This window comes from Cyanistes caeruleus, chromosome 8 (genome assembly GCF_971803275.1).
Source record: "Cyanistes caeruleus chromosome 8, bCyaCae1.hap1.1, whole genome shotgun sequence".
Classification (NCBI taxonomy): domain Eukaryota; kingdom Metazoa; phylum Chordata; class Aves; order Passeriformes; family Paridae; genus Cyanistes; species Cyanistes caeruleus.
In genome coordinates, this window is record NC_141708.1 from 8,558,283 (window position 1) to 8,578,606 (window position 20,324).

General features: G+C 42.9%; 1 long non-coding RNA gene across 1 annotated transcript; it reads right to left on the reverse strand.

Moving 5' to 3' along the window:
* Window positions 1-14,189: 14,189 nt before the first annotated feature.
* On the reverse strand, window positions 14,190-20,082 carry LOC147651857 (uncharacterized). The gene is made up of 3 exons (XR_015290113.1): window positions 19,758-20,082; window positions 14,623-14,747; window positions 14,190-14,526 (listed from the first exon to the last, which is right to left on the reverse strand). It is a non-coding gene; the product is annotated as an uncharacterized LOC147651857 (long non-coding RNA).
* Between the last annotated feature and the right edge of the window lie 242 nt (window positions 20,083-20,324).

The following is a 20,324-nucleotide window of genomic DNA, read 5'->3' on the forward strand; positions in this document are numbered from 1 at the left end:
TTGATTTTTAAGTACTTTTCCCCTCAAATATATCCTTTCATTACAGAAAAAATCCTGAGCCAATCTAAAGCCCTTCATCACCGGCCCTAAAGAAGATGTTCTAAAAATGAGACACTAGAATCTGTTTGACAAATCATCTAAAATACTTACACCCACCTGACTGTTGCACTCAGCCTCCTTGGTATGAAAAAGGACTAAAGAAATGCTTGTGTGTTGGCTGCAGCAGCACAATTACAGAAACTGCTACCAACAAAGAAAATAATAACTGCTGGAGGTACAGACAAGGGAAGCAGTGGGGGGAAGGAGGAATGAAGGGAACCTCAAGGTTAAATGAGCAATGGGTCGGGGCACACACAAACAAACATAAACAACAGAAGTCTCTCAGCATAATTTTGAAAGTAAAGGCAGCCTGAATTGTATTATGCAGGTGTATGGAAAGCACTTTGCTGCATTATGCCATCTCAAGTTCTTGTTCCTATTTCCTTTTGTCAAGAGGTCTTTGATTGAAGACAAGATTGTCTTCCAAAGAAAGGAAAAAATGTAATGTGAATAGCTCAAGTGATAGACTGCAGTATCTTGGATGCAGCAAGAAAAAGCAATGCTAATGGATTTGTACAGCAAATAATATGGTGCAAGAGGAAGAAACAGTCAGAGAAATATAGAGAAGCTTTCTTGAATGTTCATAATTTACATTGATTGTCATTCAGCTCAATGTACTTCAGGTTTGAGTAGAAGCACTTCCAAATTTCCCCCATAAGTCAGAGACCCACAACAACTGTAATGTACCTTAAGCCCCGATTTTTTTATTACCATTTTTCTCTGGAGTTGGATGCACACTTCCTGCTGCGTTAGAATCACAGAACACACGACAACAGTTCTGCTGCACAACTGGCAGGTTGCTGACACCAAAGCTCAGCAGGCTGGAGATGTCAGAGGACAAGGAGTCAGCACAGCCTTGACCAGCCCAGACAAATGAGTCTTTGAGCATCACTCCCAGTGATTTGTGAAGGTCTCTGCTCTCCCCGATGGTTGTAGTGGGAAGGAAACAGAGGTGAGCTGTGGCTCTCACAGCTCACACAGACCTGACTCCAACATTCCCATTCCCCTCCTTACCTTCACCCTGCCAGCCTCTGCTCCTACCCACTCACTACATGTATAACCCCTGCCTCATTCCTGATCCTTCACCACCCTTTCTCAAGTGCTTTCTCCAGTTACAGCCATAGCCACTCTCCCTGGCTCCCTCTCCTTCTTCCCCAGCAAATATTCTCCTCCTCCATCTCCCAGGGCTCACCCACAGCACTGCTCACCCTCTAATCCACTCTTCTCACACCAGATAAGCCTTCCCACTCCTGCTTCTTTCTGGCCCTTCTTGTTTAGCTCTGGGCCCAAATGTTCCTTCAGAGGCTTGTCCCTGTCACTGTGGTGTTTGTCAGCATGGCTGCCTTCCCATTCCTCTGCTGTGTCCCAGGCACCAGCAGAGCAGATGTCAAAAAGAGACAACACAGTTTGGGAGGTACTTTTGCCTAAAGGTATTAAAGTACTTGGCTTTGATCACTGTGATTTTTGTGCCACAGGTTTCTCAGTCCTGGGTGTTATTGGGTTCTTTTCTCTAGCTTGTGTGGGGATTGATTTCTGCCTGCACTCTATAAAGTCTCTCTCATGAAACAAAAACCCCACTTGTCTGGATGAGGAGAGAAGGCTCACTTTATTAGTGTCCATCATGACTCACTCTCAGGGAAAGGTGGAAAAAGTGAATTGCTTTGACCCACACTCACCACCAGTCAGGGCAGCACAGCAACCACACTCAAGTGTTGGGCTTAGCTTTCCACCACAGCACACAGCACACAGCAGAAAGTCTTTCTGAACCATTGAGAATACCAGGTTTCAAAACCAAAACAAAACAAAATGAAGAAAAAGTGCATCCAGCTCGCTTTGGCCCTTTAGCTGAGATAGTTGTGGTCTCAGTTTGAGATCTGACACGTGCCGGAGCAGAATGACAGCATTCTCTGTCAGGGGCATGTGCTCTGTGATCTGACAGACCTTTCCTGTCTTTAACTCCTCTGATCCTGTGATTTGGCTGGCCTGTGGGTACACTGTGCACTCACCTGAAGATGCACAAAGAGCTGTGGGATGCCATCACACTGTCAAGACCCTTCACGAAATACCAGCGGCAGAAGACTTTCAGGAAATGTCACCACATCATCATCCACTTCATGCTGCTGACTTTGTGGTGCTGTTTCCTGGAGCCATCTCGTCCTGTTACAGAACAACAGAAAGGGTAAAAGAGGTGAAATACGAACAGTAAAAGCACCATTATCTGGTTTTCTAGCTATCAGGAGCCCAGAGTGAACACCAGGACTTCAAGTGCCTCTTCAATCACCTAGCTGACTCAGAAAGCTCGGGAAGTGGTAGTGGTAGGAGACTTTGTAGACCTCTAAATCAAACCAGAAAACAGGACATGTTCCTCCTTAAGATCTCTCTGGAATGCAGCAAGGGGAACAATTGCATAGTTAGGGGGTCCTCAGTTTGGGAGGCATATGCTAGAGGTTTCATGCAGCTGTGAAATAAGGCATTACTTGGATTTCTTGACAAAATATGACAGCGAGAAAAAGAATTATAAAGAATCATTTATTTTATGAGAAATGTACAGATTCATTCCTGACTTCCAGGAGTTAATTAGTTACAACCATGAAAGACAGTGGTCACTAGAAACCTACAGTTGCACCAATGATACAAACAGGAGAGTCCAAGCAAGGAACATATGCAGTTGGCTCAAAAGAGCCAATTAATCAAAATAAATTGAAAGGAATAAGAAAAAAGACTGAAAAATGCAAATGAAGATTAGAGGTACTTTATAATGAATTTCTTAAGCAAGATAATTATGGAATTTCTGTTAAGTTTAATTCGCATACTGTTTCAATTGAAATATTGGTATTTGCAATACTGATAAGGCACAGGATGAATGGGTGAAGAGCTGGCTACTTGGCAGATCTCCAAAATACACTTGTCAACACAGAGTCATCACTGAATGGGATTTCTCCTTAACAAATTTTTGCAATGACTAGTACTGGTCTGTCTGCAACTAGCTGATGTTTTCTTGAGTGGATTCAGTCAGTAAACATCAATAGCCTCATACATATGAATCAGGCTCAGGAAAAATTACATCCACATTAGAACTTCTCAGCAAATTGTTTTTGAGAATTTTGAAAAAATTTCCTCTCTTTGAAAACATTTCTGACCTGCTCTCTCAAAGTCTTTGCTGATTACAGGTAGGGGAGAACAGAGAGCCTGACAGAGGGACAAAAGAGAATGCTGATGATATGGGGGTGGCACTTGCAGCACACGAGTCCCTCTGCAAGGTGGGAAGAATTCTAAGAAAGGGTGTTCTGATACACCCTGAAGCAAAATTACCTAAATGGGAAAGCCTGCCCTTCAGGATTGTCCATCTCTCTCTGATGACTACAGAGGCATCCTGGCAGATGAGCTGAAGTTTTGCTGATTTTTAGATACAAGAACTTCTAGTTTGGCTAAACTCAGGCAGGATGATTCTCACCTTCATGGCAAGGAAAAGAATAAGCAGGTTATAGAATACACCACAGGCAAGCATATGCTGGACTGTGGGATCCAGTCGTCATGTTAAAAAAGAGCATTATGAAATTGGAGGAGGCCCAGAAAAGAGCCACAAAAATGATTTACTGACTGTAGATAATGTTTGACAGTGCAAAACCTAAAGATCTCACACTGTTTAATTTATCAAAAAGAAGATTAAAAGGTTACTTCATTGCAAGCATTATCTCACAGGAATGCCACATACTGAAATGCTCTTTAATCTAGCAAGAATGGCACAAATATTTAACATCGAGGGTGATTAGCCACTAGAATGAGCCACCAAGGGAAGAGGTGGAGTCTCTCTCTCCTGATGTCCTCAAATCAGGTCTGAACACTTTTCTGGCAGATATGCTTTAATCAAACAAAAGCTATGCTCTAGTCAGATGCATGTTACCGGGTTGAATGCAAGAAAAAACGGGTGAAAAAAAGGATGCACTCCTGGCCTCAAAAATCTACAAATCTGTGAATGTCAGATTGAATTTGAATACACTTGCAGGAATCAAAGTGTTCAAACCGTGCTCCACTTTAAGGGAGAGGAATCCCAGGAGAGTAGGTGGAGAGGTTCTCCCAGTGTTTATGAACATCAACTACCTCTAAAATCTCAGTATCTCATCCAAAACCTGGCACTGTTTCCTTTCACGGCCCGGCTACAGCCACTGCTTCAGAAAGAACTCAACCGGTCTGATTTTCATGGGGGGTGGGCAGGCACACACAGGCTCTGAGGACAGAGGGATTTGTCAGCACTTAGCACCTATGGATGTGAATTTAGACAACTAATGAAGGAGAAACATTTCGGGAGTGATTTCAATAGCATCTGAAAGACGTGCAGGAAAACCACCCCTCACTCCCAGCCGGGGCTGTGCTCCTAGATGGGAGCAGGGCTTTTAAAATTCCTGTTTTCTGGCATCACCTTTCCTTGCCTCTGTTCTTTCAGTTGCAAAATAATCACATTTCCTGGACTGGGCAGCTGAAAGGATTAACATTAGAGTGTTAGTTTTCAACCCGGGGGTCTGCAGACCTCTGGGGAGCTCTGTGGTCTACTTCTAAGGTGGCCGTGAGAGGTGGCTTGGAAAAACAAGTCCATTTATGCTGTACAGCACTTTAAGAATGTGCATTTCAAAAGGGACATACTCCTCTGGAAAACACTTCATGGTTCACAAGTCAAAAAGGTGAAGCGCTCAGAAAGCGAGAAGCAGCCGTGGGTGCCCGGCGGTTTGCGGTCCCTTGCCGTGTGCGGCAGCCGGCTTTGCTCAGCATCGCTCGCGGGGAGGGCGAGGAGCCGCACTCCCGGCCGAGGAGCCGGTCCGCAGCGGGAGCATCGCCTCCCCTCCCGCCCTGACCAGAAGCAAGAGCACACAGTGGCAATGAGCAGAAAAGGCTGGAGGAAGCAGTGGAACCGAAAGGCTCTGGCGGCTCCCCGGCTCCGTGCCCGCTCGGCCCGAGGATGCCCAGCCCTCTGCCAGCATCATCCACCGACAGATCGGGATCACTTCTGATCTCTGTCTCAAGCTTCTGTCACTTTCACCTATTCCCGTGAATCTGAAGCATTTCTCCCCTTCTCCCTTTCTTTTTTTAAAGAAAAACCCTTTGCTTGTCAAGCAAGTTTTTGTCTCCCTGAACTCTTAGACTCCCAGCCTTGACACAAACACAGAAAGACACAGAAATACTATTCAAAAGGTGAAAGTTTACAGCATCGAATAACAATGCCAGCTGCTCTCTTGCTAACAGGTTCCACTTGTGATGGAGGAGGGATGAGAAGGTGGGGAGGAGAAGCCGCAGCCTGGATGTCTGATGCTGAGGGACCATGGATGTCTGATGCTGAGGGACCATGGATGTCTGATGCTGCGGGGCCATGGATGTCTGATGCTGAGGGACCATGGATGTCTGATGCTGAGGGACCATGGATGTCTGATGCTGAGGGGCCATGGATGTCTGATGCTGAGGGGCCATGGATGTCTGATGCTGAGGGACCATGGATGTCGGATGCTGAGGGGCCATGGATGTCTGATGCTGAGGGACCATGGATGTCGGATGCTGCGGGACCATGGATGTCGGATGCTGCGGGACCATGGATGTCTGATGCTGAGGGACCATGGATGTCTGATGCTGAGGGACCATGGATGTCTGATGCTGAGGGACCATGGATGTCTGATGCTGAGGGACCATGGATGTCGGATGCTGTGGGACCATGGATGTCGGATGCTGAGGGACCATGGATGTCTGATGCTGAGGGACCATGGATGTCTGATGCTGAGGGACCATGGATGTCTGATGCTGAGGGACCATGGATGTCGGATGCTGAGGGGCCATGGATGTCTGATGCTGCGGGACCATTTATTTGCCTGAGAGCTGCGGGGAGGAGGTGTCCGTGTCCCCGGGCCTGGGGACACCTCGGTGTCCTGACAGGGACTGTGAGACCGGCCCTGAGCATGGAGCACCTGCCCGGGCTCACGGAAGAGCCTCCCCTCTGAATTGCCACCGGGAATGAGAGCCCTCTGTGGCTGGCTCGGGCTATCATCAAATAGAAAGGACATAAGAGAATAGGGTGAAATAAGGGAATAACATCCAAACTGTAGCATTTGGGGCTTTGCTGCTCTCACTGACAATAACTTTTGTCATGGGCATAGGAGTGTGGCTCATTTACAGCTGGGGGAAGGCTTTTCTACTACACATATTTTTTGAAGCATTTCAGACTATTTCTTTTACTATGTTGATTTTTTTTTTTTTAATCTTTACCAAAAAAGCCTCTAAAATCAGACTAACAATCTAACAATACACATTTATGAGACATTCATCTCCCTTTTTAATCTTGGAATCCTAGTTCTTCTTTAATCTTAATACTCCAGCTTTGTATTTGAGCTTTGTTTTTGCATACAGAGTTTAAGCAAACAGTCAAGATATCAAAAGCACAGAAGCTCTAAGAACTGAGATGGTAAATAAGAAACATATATCATAATACCCAGGCATGACACTGGACATTTTGAAATACCATTCTGCTCAAGGAGGTTTCACAGCACTGTTTCATTGACATCTGACTCCAAAATCTTTCATCATTTTGACATTATCAACTACATAATAAAACAGGCTCTTTTTTTTTTTTGTTTGCTTTGTTTAGATACATAATTTATGATTTTATCAATAAAAGGTTATTTTTTTTTTAACAAGCCATAGCCTCAGAAAGCTTTGTGCTGGCTTTTTTAAAGCCTCAACGGCACTAAGATGTATCTATGTAGTACAATCACAGACCTGCTTTTCATATGTATTGTATATGTGTGTGAGTATAAATATACATACACAAATTTACTGTATGGATGTTTTTAAAAAAATTGAAGTAAACATTTCTTGAGATAAAAATGTATTAACATGACATAAATCATATATCTGAACCAAATGGAAGATTTTGCTTTCTTAAAGGAACTCGCAATAGTAGGAAGGCAAAATGTTGGGTGCCAGAAATGAGTGAATTTGTGGATATATGGGTATGCAAAGACTGGCAGCGTGCCTAGGATGTGATGAGCAGAGGAGAGGCATCCTGCAGTGGCTCTGCCACCCTGCATTGGTCCCTGCACTGGGGACACAGGACGTGGCAGTGCTGTCCCCCCTCGTCCTCCTCCTCCACCTGCCAAGGGCAGGAAGAGTTAAACCTCGGCAATTTTCCCCCCCACACTCACAGACAGTACTTCCTATCGCTGCTTGAATTGCTGGGGCTTTGTACATCTGGTTCAATTCATTCCCAACAATTCAGGTTCTCGTTTTTCCCCTCCCTTGGGGACACCTTTCCTGAGTCTTGCTGCAGAGCCTGACCCCAGTGCCAGCAGGATAGAGCCCCAGGAAGTCCCAACAGCCTCATCCCGACTCTGAATACCCAGCTGGGTTTTAAATGCATTGCATCAGAGAGCAGTAGGTCACCACATTAATCAGGAACTCTGAAATCCTCCGAGACACCTTGTTGGGAATGGTTACCGGGTTCTGGCTAGTCTTAAACATAATTTAAAAGACTTTGGGGTTATTTTAAGGCTTTTCCTTTCCTTCAGCCCTGTATCTATGTAAATGTTCTCCTTCACTTCTCACTGCTGACTGCTTCTAACAGACATATTATTGTGCTTCTCTGGCCTACTTTGTTGCAGACAAAGTTTTGACTATCCGAGTTCTTTTTTATTCCATTTTACATTTTTAATGCTGTGTTGTAAAACGTCCTTCCTCTTGAGCAGTAATAAAAACCTTTTTTTCCCCCCTCCCCTCTTCAGATTTCTTTTATAACACATTCAGCATTTTCTGGGACATAATTAAAACATCAAACAGTTTTCCTGCTGGTTATGCTAAAATCTGAATGCTTGAGTCTGCTGGCATTATTGAAAATTAAAATGTACTATTCTTGAGTGTATTTAGGATGCCCTTAAATAACTATCAGAAATGGTTTTGTTCTGTTTTATATACAGACTGGCACCATAATGCTAAAATACCTGCATTAAATAATGTCTCTAATTGGTAACATGAGGATACTTTTTAAAAGTATAAAATATGTATTTTGTTCACTATTTTTCCTAGGCTAATGTGTCTAATTTTCCCATACAACTTTATCCCCTAGGAAAAATATAGATGGAAAGACCATTACCAATACATGAAGTTCAGTGGTTCTCTCTCTTTAGATGTAATTGCTATCAAGAAGGCTGGCAGCAGGGTAATTTTAGTTCAAATGAGTACATAGCCTGAAAAGGGATAAATCAACCTTTGTAGGTCTGAAATTGGATCCCAGTGTGGGATTGTTCTAGCTAAGTGTACATCAGGTTCATAAAATATATTTGCAAGAGTGAAAAGCCCCTAAAATTCAAGGGCAGCAGTGAACATGGGGCTGGAGGGGGAAGGTTTCAGGCCCTGCTAGAAGACCTCCTTCCTCCTGCCTTTGCTGGTAATGGCCTCAAATTACCTTCCTAATCAGGCAAGGAGGGCTCAGTCCTGCTCCCATTCAAGGCAGTGGAAAGACTCCCACAGTACCCCAAATCCCTTCCTCAGCATAATTAATACCTTCAGTCCACATTCACAAAGGGGCTGAGAACAGAAGAGCTGATTTCCCTGGGAAAGAAAGGGACACATTTGCCAGAATTAAGCACATAGACACTTCTGTGGCTTTGGGTCCAGGGCCCCAGTAGCACTCATGGGTTAGACAGCTGGGATGGCAAAGCCTACACATCACTTTAAAACAAGCACCCTTGCAGTGGAATTAACTCAATAAAGTTTTTGTTTATTGCAGAGATATCTGTTTTCTGTGGTGCCTTGGATATGGTGAGCAGTTTAAAAAAGGGGGATGGCTGGTGCACAACACAGAATTTAGGTCACCCCTCTGTTTTTCACTGTGTGGTGCTTCTTGTACATTTTTTGAGTCCCAACACAGACATGTTGGGCCAAATGCTGATAGATGTGTTCCCTATGCGTGTGTGGGTTCACATGAACAGCTATGAAACTGAGTCCCCTGCTTCTGTCACAGTTGTGGTGGGAATGTAGTATTTCCCACCTTGGGGCAAGGAAAATCTGCTGCCCTAGGAAAAACTGAGGACAAAAGGTTTTATTGAAAGTGCAGGATGGCTGTCTCTGCATCCCAGATCTTTCCTACAGCGTGAGGTGTAAGATCATGCTCGTGCTTAAATTTGACCTGCCCATTTTTTATTTTTTTTTTTGCTAAGGGCTCTGTTTTGGTCAGTAAAATGATTCCAGCTTTATAACTGTAAATTTGAAGCAAGACAGGGTTCTGTGTTTTTTCCACACTAAAGAGCACTTTATTAAAAGCACACATGTCCCAGCCAGCATCACTTATTCACCATGACTTGGAGAGCCAGGATGCCTGGGAGGCAGCAGGGCCTCTGGTGTGTGCATTGCCTTGCTGCTTCAGAGAAGATCCCTTGCCCTGTGGTCCACACCTCTTCATCAAAGAATGAGTCTTGAATGAGAAATGTCATAGAGGATCAAAATTTAAAAAATCTTTGCTGTTCAGTTGCTTCTAGAGAGAGTCTGAATTCTACAGAAACAAATTGAACTGTAGAGAAATGTTCCAAACAGTTTATGATGCAATTTCTAAGAAAACCTCTGAAAGCCATTCCATGGCCTGTGTTCTCTCCTGGAGTTATATGAATCTAAACACCTGGGTTCTGTATGTAAGAGTCCAGAGGCTGTCTGCAATTCACTTGTATTGAGGTTAAATATTTCAATTCATGGTAGATATTTAGGCACATTTTAACCAATTCCCAAGAAGTAAAATGATAAAAATGTTCTAGGAAAAGTAGGCAGGTGACTGAAAATCAAAGGATATATGTGACTCCTTCCCTGAAAATCAGCCTTATGATTATAACCACTTATCCTGGTTTTGAGGAGGATTTGCTTGGACTTTCCCACCCCTGCTCTCAGCCATCCAGTAAGCATGGACAAAATGTTTCCTTAAAGGTTAAAGAGATTCTCCATAACCTCATATGTACAATGTGTCTGCTCCTTGACCTCAGCTCTCAACCTTGTCCAAAGAGTTACTAGAGAGACAGAAATAAACACCTTCCAAATGCAGAAGATTGCTGAACACATTTCTTAAGCCAAGGATTTCTGTCTCACTACAGTGTGCTGAAGTAAAAACATATCCAGGAGTTGTCCCTGGAGTCTCAAATCATTCTCTCATCACACTGGGTTCAAAGACAATGCGAGTTGTGTAGTGTAGCTGAAAGTATCTGCATAAAGCAATTCCTCTATGATGTTGTTTTGTTTCTGGCTTGCTTTTACCTGGGCTATCTGAAGACATTGTTTGAGGCTAAGGAAAAAAAAAAAATGAATAATGTTTGGGCCTAGAGATCAAAAAATCAGGCTTATTTCCATAGTCGTTAGTAGCCAGTATCCCATGTGAATCTCTTCTTTTCTAAAGCTGTACTGAAATGCTGGGTGTATTAGGAGGGATTTCTTTTTCTTTTTATTTTATTTTTCTTAGAGTTTGTTCTTCTTGATTTTTTGAAGATGCTGAAAGCTTTTTGATGTCACAAAACCAATCATAAGAGGGAAAACACAAATTTAAATGTGAGATAAAAGTGGCTTTGCATGCATGCATAACAAGAAATCCATTGAACAAAACAAATTACTTACCACCTCCACAATAGCTCTCTGCCTCCAAGGGATGGGCTGGTTCACAATGAGGAGGTGATGGCGATAAAGTCACTGTGATACTGTGATCAGAAAAGCTGCAGCAAGGAAAAAAAAAAAAGTATATAGGGGGAAGCAAACTACAAAGAAAGGAGGGTGGAAAAAAATGGATCACCATTCCCCTGGGACTGTGAGTGACTTTCAGTATTTCCCAAAAAGTTTCACTTCAAACGTTCCAAGGCCGAAGAGGTTTCTTGCTGCTTGTCACTTCGGGGAGCTGATGGAGGAAGGCAGAGGAAGGAGGATGGCTGAATTTTTCATTCAAATAACTTTGTTCCCATTTGGGTATGCCTTGTCTGGAATCCCCATTGGTGGCAATGAGGTATGAATTTCCCCTGATCTGGAGGGCAAGAATGATCTCTTGGATCTGAGTTTGTATATAAGAGGTTTGTTTTGGTTTGATTTTGTCTCCATTTACTACTTTTACCATTTTAAAGCCATGAATGATGAACACTAAAGGATAGGGAAAGGCCAAGCGGGAGAGAGAGATGTAGTTATGAATTTCTTCTACTATTTTATGTTTCAGCATTTGGGAACCATTTCATACAGGTTAGCAAAACCTACTTTTCCCTCTAGACTCCCTCAGTTAGCCCTGGACAGGGACTGGTCTTACTGGACACAATCCTCTAACAAGTTTTTTGACATTTATTTTGTTTCCCAGGGGAAAGCTCAGGTTTTTAGGAGAAGAAAGTCTGAGGATGCCTCAAAGGATATTGTATCTATTACAGAATATGAATATCAAAGATGCTTGATTTGTAGGACAGAAGTTGTATCTTCATTTGACCATCTGTCATATAAAAAAAAAAAGTGAAGAACTTTCTGAGTACAAATCCTTATCTACGCAGGTCTTAACCAAATTTTATGCCCAGGATTTATCCTTGGTTCTTGATATAAAAAAAAAAAATAGTTCTACAGTGTGTACCAAATTGAAAATTTTAAATTCTAACTAAATTTTACTTCAGAGATTCCCAATGTATTTTTTGAGCTCAAATTTTACTATCAGTCTGGAAAATATATCTCAATGTGTATTTTGTCATGAGGAAAATACATCTCAAGAACATGGAGATTACACAGAATGTGTAACAGTGTTGGAAGAAGTCTGAAGGAGATTTAAGAAGCCTTCAGCTACTTTAGGTAAGCACCTCTCTGAAGAGCTGCTGCTTTTTCCAGTGATTCTGTGTCGTGAGGATCTGAAGAGCATTTCCGTCACTGAGAGGAGCTGCAGAGAGTTATACAATAATCACCTGCAAATTTGACAAAGCAAAGTCAGGATCTTAATCCTGCAATTCACTTCCTTTGATATATTATCTGTCATATCCCCCTTCCCACACAACCTCTTTATACAGAGAGGGAGATGACACACCACCTGTTCCCCTGACTGTTGAGACAGCTTTTTCTTTCACCTTTCTCCCTCTCAGTCTCTTTCTTTCTCTCTCTTGTCTTTTTGTCTCTCTGGATTCTTCTGGTTGTTTCTTCCATCTCTCCATGCCTCTTTTATGGCTCTTTCAAAGGAGAAGGAAGAGTCCTGCTTGCTTCAGCTTGACACAAAATACTGCAGCAAAGAGAGCCTGTGATGAGGACTTTGTCCACGTGGCCCACGCCAAGTGAGGGGGTCCCAGGGCACTCCTTTTGGTATGGCTGGGCTGTATCTTAAGCATAAGGCCAAACTCTGCTCATTTCATTTTCATCTCATTCAGCCTGAATGGGCCTTTGGGGAGCTCTGAAGTCCATGGGAGGAGAAAGCTGTCATTCATGCTGGCAGCTGTGTGGAGAGGACAGGCTGGGCTGTGGACATATCTGCACGCCCGTGTTTGCCACCCAGCTGCCCGGGGAGCAAGCTGGACCTGCATGGCACAGAAGAGCCCAGATGTGAATGATAGCATTTATACAACCAGCCTTTTCATTAGGTGCTCTGTCACTAGCTCTTGTTGGCTAGCAGAGGCTGCAGAATTAATTTAAATATCTTCTCACACCTTAACACATAAAGATGACCTACGTTTTGAAGTGTGATTCTCATGGCGTATCTGGCCAATAATTTTAAATTGACTTAAAAGTTTTTGATAGAGACTTTAAAGGTTGCAGAAGCAAGGTTTATTTATATCTCTCTTAATCCCTGTGAAATCCTATGGGTGGAGTCACAGTGTTTGGGTTCTTGTCTAACCAAGGCTCATTGATTTTTAAGTGCATAAATTCAGGAACTCCATAGAGCTCGCCAAAAGTCAAGCAACACAGTTCAGAGATCCCCCTGGGGAAGAGATGTGGTTGTAAACACTTGAAAATGTTTAAATCCAGTGAATGGTCTAGTTATAGTTGGTAGTTCTGACAGGACAAGCAGTCTTAACAATCTGAAACACTGGACAGAATGGCAGGACCAACTTGCCAAAGACAAAAAAAACCTCACAGCCCTTTTCACATAGCCTCTGCCAGGACATGGAGCTTCCATGGTCTTGGTCTTCCCACAGATTTCTTCCCTTCTGGCAGCTCTGATTCTAGGGAAGTGACAGATGTCCTCTGCGTTGCAGACTCACCTGTTGGGAGGCACACACTGGATGAGGAAGAGCTTTGCAGGGAGCAGAAGCACAACATTTTCACAGTGACCTCACACAGCAAAGCCCTCCATACAGGGCCTGGCATCTTTGGCCACAAACTCTTTTTGTGACCACATGTTAAAGATAGGTTTGTGTCAGCATTTTGTACAGATGTGCTGAAGCAGAAAGAATAAATTGCTTCCCTCAGGGGAATTCCAGGAGAAGCCTGTGGCAGAAAAAAGGCTTGGTCCAGGCTCATCCATGCCTCAGGCTGGTACCCTGCCCCTGTATCATCCCTCCTGGTGGTGACCAGTGCTGTTCCTCTACTCCCACAGCTGCATTACATGGGGTAAGAATGAACCCCTCTTAGGAGGGAAAATGAAAATCTGCGCAGAAAAATATTTCAGACTTCTAAAAACATGTCAGAAGCCTCAGAATTCCTCTACCAAAAAAAAGAGGCGTAGAACAAGGAGCAGATAATGTGCAAAGACCTGCTGAATGTAAGGGGATTGTAGTTCAAAACCAGGACTCTGAGGTTTGTGAGCAACAGATGTGAGTAGCAAAGAGACCAAAGAGGTTAGCGCTAGATAGACGGGTAAGGAGAACAAGAGCGCTCGCAAAAACACCAGGGGAGATGAAGTACTAGCAAGAAGCTGAATCCTTCAGTAAACTGAGAGGCTGAACTCTTTTGAAATCTGCCTTTAAGTAAATATACAAACACAAAGTTTGAACAACTAGAAAACACTGGAGAGAAATAAACCTGTAGAAATAAAGATAATGACAAACAACGGGTAAGGGAATATAGAGAAAATATGAATATAAACAAATCAGCTTTCCACATTGCATAAAGCCCAGAACACTTAGGGAATTGAACAACAAATTTATTGTACCACCAACAATTATTTTTTGACAAATCATGGGAGATTCCCAGGGCCTGAAGCAAAGAAAATATTGTTCAGATTTTTCAGAGAAGAACTGAAGCATGATCCCAATAATTACAGTCTCATACATCAGTTTTCTTTCCCTGGTAGCATAATAGCAAAAATAATTCCCTGAGACCTATGGGGCTGATTTGCTCATTACCCACAGATGATCCAGCATAGTCCTACACAGTGCTGGTGCAGGGCTGATTGCCAGCCAGGGTCCCAAGCAGAGGAAAGAAGAATGACTCCCTCGGCTGTGATGGTCCAGCAGCATGCCTGAGCCCCATAGGGTGAACCTGCACAGAAAACACAAAAGATGAGACCAAACTCATCTCCAAACTATAAATTACACTAGTCCTTTGTCTAAGCTAATTAGTGCCAATCCAAATTACCTGATCCTAAACTCAGTGATGCTGTTGGAAAGCATTTGCTTCTGTGAAGAACCCGTGAGAAAATAATCCCAGCTCAGCCCAGCGCCTTAGGGACAACACGCAGATCTTGCTCAGATCTCACATTCCTAGAAATGCATTGGGAAGGAATTCAGAGAAAACTAGAAGATTTACAGATGGCCTAAAAAACAAACCCCACATTGTTAATATGATGAAAAAAATTAAGAGACAATGAGTAAGTAGCCACAGCTGCCATCAGGCTAATGCTGTTTGTCCAGCCTCTGGGAAAGGGCTAAGGCAAAATTCTTTTCCTTAATTTCTTATTCCCACCCAAAGCCTGCTGGTTTTTGCTTTGTGCAGAACATATATATTTCATCTATAATCATTATTTGTAGATATTTTTTAAGGCCAGGAGGGACCATTAGATCATCAGTTCTGGCCTCCTGCATAACATATGCCCTGGAATGTCATCCAAAAAGGTAATGAACTATTCACCTCGGCTGTGGAAGTGAATGAGGGCTGAACCTGTGACTGTTTGGTTCTGTGGCTTTTGGGGAGATCACAGATCACGTATTCTGACATTTCTTCATATGGATTCTGCAAAGCACTATCACATGGAAAATCCCATATGATAAGCAATTCTCTTAAAAAAACCAGACCTCTGCTTGGAGAAAGAGAAGTGGGAAGGAAGCCCACAATATAAATGAAAAAAAATAAAGACCAGCTTTTTCCAAATTTCATACCAAGTTTTTTATTTTTGCCATCTTCCTAGTTAACTTTTGTCAAAATAACCAGATGCAGGCATCAGGGAAATGAAATGATAATTTAGTCTCCAAAAGAGTGAGAGAAAAAAAAAAATTACTGAAATGTTTTTCTACAGTAGAATTTATACATCCATTCAGTGTGATTTAATGTAAGTCAGACTTTAACAAATATTTTTGCTCAACTTGGTTCCAGGATAAAATTGTAGAAGTTACTGAAAGGTGAAAAAACCCCTCAATCTATTCAACTAAAAAAAAAAAAAAAAAAAAAAAAAAAAAGAAAAAAAAAAGACATTTAAGGGGGGTCTAACAGAAGTATACAAAAATCTTAGCTGAATGGATAATATCAATGCATGTTACTACTTTTGATACAGCACAGATGACAGGATCGGGGGCATAAATGGAAGTTCAAAAAACAAATTCAGAGGAGACATAAGGAAGTGCTTTGTCACTCAAAGAATAATAAATGTTTGGAATGGCCTACTGGGCAAGGTTGTTGAGGCAAAGACAGTGGGCTCGTTCAAGAAGCAATTAGATGCTATCCTGGGGGAAACGCTGTATTACAAGAGACAAGCATCAATGTGTTGAATGGCCTTTTCTCATTCCTAACATTTTCTATGTTCTTTTCTCCAGCTTGTACTCTTAAGGGTCTGCAGCCTCGGTGTATGATATCAAAACTGAAATCAGGCCCAGCAGTGTTCTCCACTAAACTGGGCCAAGAAGCATAATAAAGATTTGGCCTTGCTATAAAAATGTGCCGTGCTGTACTGTTACCCTGCTTATTCCATGCTGGCTTCTGGGCTTCTAATAAAGGAACAGGAGTTGGGCAAAGCACCCAGGGTTCAAAGATTTGTTTCACACCTTGTGTCGAGTCCAGAGCGCACTTTTAAGAAACTGGGGCACCCTGCCCTTCAGGTGGGAGCACTTCAGAGGTGGGCCAGGACAATTCCAGTGCATCCAGGGCTCTTTGGATCCATCACAACCTAAACTCAGTATTCAAATGTGCCTTTATTAGTAGTTATTAATACTTTTTTTGAGAACTGCTCTGTCTCTTTCAGCTTACCCATCCCTTCTAATGCTGTTTCTTCTCCCTCCAGGCACAGCACTGATACTTTCTCCCCTCTTACCCCTTTGCAAACATCAAAAAGGAATAAATGTTTGTATTTGTTCTTTCGTGCACACAGGGTAGGTGGACAGGTGAGTCTTTAGAACATTAAATAACATACCTGTGTAGTGACAAAATAGGTGCACAACTCAGAGCCTTTGGCTGAAATGGGGCAATTGCACCCCACTAACTCCCAGGAAAATCCCAGCCCCTTCCATGCTGAGGTCACTGCACACCTCCTGCTCCTGGGGCAGCACAGAGACTCCGACCAGGGATGCCCCTTAGGGAGGTGCAGGTTCAGCTGATGGTGGGCACAGAGCTGAGTGGGCTGAACTCCACTGAGAAGAGAGGAGTGATTCAAGACACATTTTACATTAGTTTTGTACTGCATTGATGAGAGTGAGCCCAAAGAAGGGCAACAGAGCTGGTGAAGGATCTGGAGCACAAGCCTGAGGAGGAGTGTCTGAGGGTGCTGGGGGTGTTTAGCCTGGAGAAAAGGAGGCTCAGGGATGACCTTTCACTCCCTACAACCACTTGCAAAGAGGTTGTAGTGAGGTGGGGATCAGTCTCTTCTCCCAGGTAACAAGAGACAGGATGAGAGGAAATGGCCTCAGGCCACACCAGCAGAGGTTTAGATTGGATATAAGGAAAAATTTCCTCACTACAGTGGTTGCCAATCTGTGGAACAGGCTGCCTGGGGAAGTGGTGGAGTCACCATCCCTGGAGGTATCATTTAAAAGATCTGTAGATGTGGCTCTTGGGGACATGCTTTAGTGGTGGACGTGGCAGTGCTGGGTTAACAATTGGACTTGATGGTCTTAGAGGTCTTTTCCAACCTAAACTAATCTATGATTCTATGGTTTATGGGTTATGGAGGAAGCTTTAAGAGCTTTCTGAAGCAGGCTGCACTGAAACATCACAGTAAAGATAGTCTCTCCTCTCCTGCACTTACTAGGTATCCTACAGGAGGTTATGGGCAGGCACAAGAAGACAGTGAGGAAGTCCTCGAGGACATGAATTTTACTAAACACACAGGACTATGTAGCTCTCACCAAGTATTTCATCAGCAACTCAGCAAAGAGGCATTTTAGGGAAATATTTAAAGAATGCTGCGTTTGCAGCTGTGCTTTTTTTGTATGGGAAAGCTTCACCACATATAACACACTGCACAAGGGAAAGTCTTAGGCTACTTTGGGGGTTAGGGGAGGAAAATGTATGTCTGTGCAAGAAATGCTCAGTTAAGAAAGCAGCTGAACAACTGGAGGAGAGGGATGGCAACCCCTCCCTCCCCAGACAGGGTGAAGAAGCAAAAAAGAAGTTTGAACAACCACCTCCACCCAGACACTAAAGCAGTGTCTTATTCAGGGCCATGCAAATAAAAATTAAATTAATTTGAATTGCTGAAAGACTCACAATCTATCATTCCTTCCCTGAAATCTTCTGCAAGTTTTTGGGGTTTTTTATATTATTACGTTTTATTGGTAAAGGATTCTTATGTTTCTAACCTTCATTACAGTGGCTTTGTGCCCCAGCACTCCTGGGAAATTGCATATTCAGAATAGCTTTGCAAGTGCTGCCGAAGCCATTTGATGTCTGCACCACTAGCTAAGTTATTTGCTAACAAACGTTGAGACTTTTTGCCCTTCCAAAAGAACTATTTCACATGTGGTTTTTGGCTTCCTCTGCAGTGGCTCAGCAATATTATTTTATCCCAGCAAAGAGCATATTATTGTTTAATATCACTGCTATATTCCAGTGTGTTCCCAAGATGATAAATGTTGGCGCAGAAAAAGAGTCAACTTTTTCAAACAATAAGTAATAAATTGTGGAAGGCTGAGGTAAATATTTTTCCATGTCCCTGAACAACTCTTGAGTACATTCCTGAGGAGTGTATTGACAGTAAAATGTTTGAGAACAAGAAAATTTGTTGGATCAGGTTGTGGTTGTTGTCCAACCCGTAAAATATCACGAAAATTCCTAGCTCTTTCTCCCATCTGTTTCAGCATGTACTTCTGGGTACAGCTTTAACTAAAGCATTCAAAATGTCTACTATGAAAATATGAATATGAATGAATTAGTGTGAGAAGACAAACTGCATTGTTCCAAGGCTTTAGAAAAAAACAACCTGAAGCACAAAGTTTGTCAGCTAGGCCCAGATGTCTTGGCAATGAATTATTCAAACACCTGGATTCACTGTGCCAGTGAGATCTGGAGTGCAATGGGCATCCCACCCAAGCAAGGACAAGAGATGTGCCATGTGGCTTGCTGAGCACTGAACACGTGCGGTGAGCTGTTTGTGAGCAAATCACAGGTCACAAAAGTCAGAAATTAACGACTAAAAATGTCACCTTAATATTCTGTTTGAAAACTATCCCTGCTAACAGGCAGGCCACAAAGAGAAAAAGATTACCCAAATCAGAATATTATTTTCTAGTGTAAGGTTTATCTGCAGGTAATGCCACTGTGACCAAGTTTGTGTGCATCACCTCGAGTACCACCATGTGTCTGTGCAGCCCTGTACATCCCTTTGAACCCCATCCTTACAGCTCCTGCCCTCAGGCTGGCACACCCACCCAGGAGGAGCACTCACTTAACCCACCAGGAGCCAGAGGGAAAAGCACTGGTGACTGGGAGCAGAGCTGCAGGTGCTGACCCCAACTGCATGGAAATTAGCACCTCAGTATGTACAGAAAAGGCTACTTCGTTATAATTTCTTTGCACTGATTTCAAAGGATTTTTGCAATTTTTAAATATTGAATATGGACATGTTCAACATCCTTCTGGGCCAATATCTGCCTGTTTAAATGGAAACTACTAATCCCCTAACACTATAAGGGGAAGACATATTCAGTATTCTCTGTACTTGAGACATAAATAATAAATGCAATTTAAACTGAAATTTGAGCAGACTTTCCATTAAGTAACAGATCACTGTTGGATGGGCATGGTTTTTTATATCTGGCAGAGGGCTGTATCTCAGATATGTAGACATCATGTAGAGATGGGATATTTTGTACGAACATTAATAATGATGTTCCTACATCGCTCATGCTGTGGAAATGCTTCCTATTCATCTCATTATCTTCTGGTCCCACAATGGCAGCATGATGAGTGCAGAGAAATGAGTGAGAAGCCTTCTATGTCTTTGTGTGGTGGGCATAAAATGGTTGCAAACTAGATGAATGCTTAAATACATTATCTCTTTGACATTTCACACTACCCTTCTGGAAAGACCCCATATATTTAATATCAAAAGGGCAGGGACCACTTACCATGGGAGAAAAAGAGAATGACTGCTTTGTCCTGCTATCTGTATCCCAGGGAGCAGATCACAGAGGACCGAGATGGTTTCCCTCACGCCTTGAAAGGGGCTGATGAGAACCCAGGAGCACCTAGATAGAAGTCAGATCCGTTCACTCGTATCAGTCCCACAGATCTGCTCTAAATCTCTCTTCCCAGTCACCTCCTCCAGGGTTAAAAAGATGGCACAGCAGAGTGTGCCAGAGAGGTGGTTCTGAGTTATTGTTGTGTATGTTTCTGTGGTCACTGCTGTCTTCATAACCCTCATTTAAATATAAATCACTTCTGTTTTCACATTTTCTCCCACACTAGTTCCACATCCCAAGGACCATTCCCATGAGTGCCAGTTGAATCTGTCTCCCCCCTAGCTCTTCTCTAACGACCTTTCACAACGTTGCTAAAGGCTTCAGCACTCACTGAAAGCATCAAAGGGCCTATTCTCATCTTTCATGGAATCTAATAAGAATGGTGGGGCTATATATTCACAAAGCTGGCACTGCTTCTCGGCATGTCCTTTAAAAGCTGCAGGAGTCTCCATG